The sequence below is a fragment of the Myotis davidii genome, unplaced genomic scaffold (genome assembly GCF_000327345.1).
Source record: "Myotis davidii unplaced genomic scaffold, ASM32734v1 scaffold939, whole genome shotgun sequence".
Lineage (NCBI taxonomy): Eukaryota > Metazoa > Chordata > Mammalia > Chiroptera > Vespertilionidae > Myotis > Myotis davidii.
This window is the reverse complement of record NW_006290535.1, coordinates 276,914-278,867: the sequence shown is the minus strand read 5'-3', so window position 1 is coordinate 278,867 and position 1,954 is coordinate 276,914.

Sequence of the window (1,954 nt, the reverse complement as noted above, 5' to 3'; positions counted from 1 at the left end):
GGGGCTGGGCTGCTTTTCAGGGACAGGCGCCAGACCCACCCGTCCTCCCGCTGGTCACCGCGCAGCCCCTTGCCCCGGCCCCGGGGGTTTCGCGGGGGTCGGGGTACGGGAAGGTCTCCCTGGGTTATGAAACGGTGGTCTCCACCGGGTCCCCAGGAGCAGGGCCGGGTACCAGCTGGGTCAGAGTCCCCGCGCCCCCACTTCCCATCTCCGTCTGAACTGCCTTGGTGCTTGCGCGCCCATTGCCGCTGACTTTCCCACGCGCGGGCTCCTGGTTCACTTTCCCTCCTTGTTTGAATGCGATGGCGCCTCGCTGGGTTTATTTATTGGACCAGACTCACTTTTGTATAAAGCAGTAATGTTAAGATAATGCACACACTGGAGAGGGAAAATAAGGTAAGAATGCACACAATGCAATAAACAGCAGATGATCATAGAAGTGTACACCTGAAAATCATATAATGTTAACCAGGTCACCCCATTAAATTGAATTAACCGATACCACCCAATACATTTAAATTTTTAAAAAACTCCTTCTTGTCAGCACATCTGTCCAGATAAAAATGCACCTTCCGGCCCTAGCTGGTATTGCTCAGTGGATAGAGCGTCAGCCTGCAGACTGAAGGGTCCTGGGTTCAGTGGGCTCCAACCCCAGTGCAGACGGTGGCTGAAGGGTCTGCAGCAGGACCTCGTGGGGATGGATCAATGACTCTCTCTTATCACTGATGTTTCTATCTCTCTTTCTCTTTGAAATCAATATATTATACACACACACACACACATATTTAAATACATCTTCCAAAGGTGGACCTGGAAGTGCTGAATTCACAGCCAGCACCACCAGGTGAGCTCTGGGTCAGAGCCCCTCCCACTCTGTGGAGGCCCAGCTTGTGCCCCAACAATACCGCCCACAGCAATAACAGTGACGGGGAAGGAAAGCCTCTACATGCCCACTGCACCCCAATGACGTTTATAATGACTCATTGTGATAGGTTTCATGTTTATTGTCAGCCTTTCCCACTGTAGGGGCGGGCACCAGCTTCCGGTAGGAGCTCCGTGGAATGAATGGAGCGTGGGCATGCTGGTGGTGATCTGAGCAGGACCTGGCTGGGCAGCTTCTGGGCAGACCTTGGCCATGCAGGAGGGCACCTGGAATCTTCTAGAAATCCTGTTGCCTGCCTCCCCCAGAGATTCTGACTCAGTTGGTCTGGGTTGAGACTTAGGCACCGTATTAAAAAAATTGTCCCTAGTGATTTTAATCAAGCAGGTGCCTGAAACCCAGGGAACCCCAGCTTTCAGCGTTAAAAGCTGTGGACCTAGGAAGGGGTTGAAGGCAGAAAAATTTGAGTGGACAGCGGGTTGAACTCATGAGGCCCTGAGGTGACTTGTGTACCTGGAGTTCACCCGATCAGAACACAGGATGAGCCACGGGCCAGACCTGTTGGTTGGTGGAGACTCGGCAAGTTTGGAGAATGACTTGCATCCGTGGGACCATCTCCCGCCACGGAGGAGACCGGCAGGGTGCACACAACGCAGGGACCCCTCGGGAGAGGCACGGGAGCTCCTGGCAGCAGCCCACAGGCGTCTGGGGTGCCTGGTCCCTGTGTGCTCACTTAGTTGTATCAGGTGACAGCCCACGGGGGACCTGGTGTGTGTATGTGTGTAGGTGCCTGTGCCTGTGTGTGCACGTCTCTGTGTCTGTGTGAATGCTTGGTTGTATGTGTGGTAGTGCGTGTGTGCGCGCCCGTGCATGTCCGTGCTGTGCCTTCGTGTATGTGTGCGTGCATACGTGTTATGGGGTAGCAGGGAGCTGCTTCTGCCAGGGTCTGCAGCAGGCCCTCGTGGGGACAGATAGTCTCATTTGCTCTTCTCTGGTTCTCCATGGCTTTCCTCTCGTGTCCTTCTTGTCAGCACGTCTGTCCTGAGCCACTTTGCAGGTGACCTGCTGATGAGA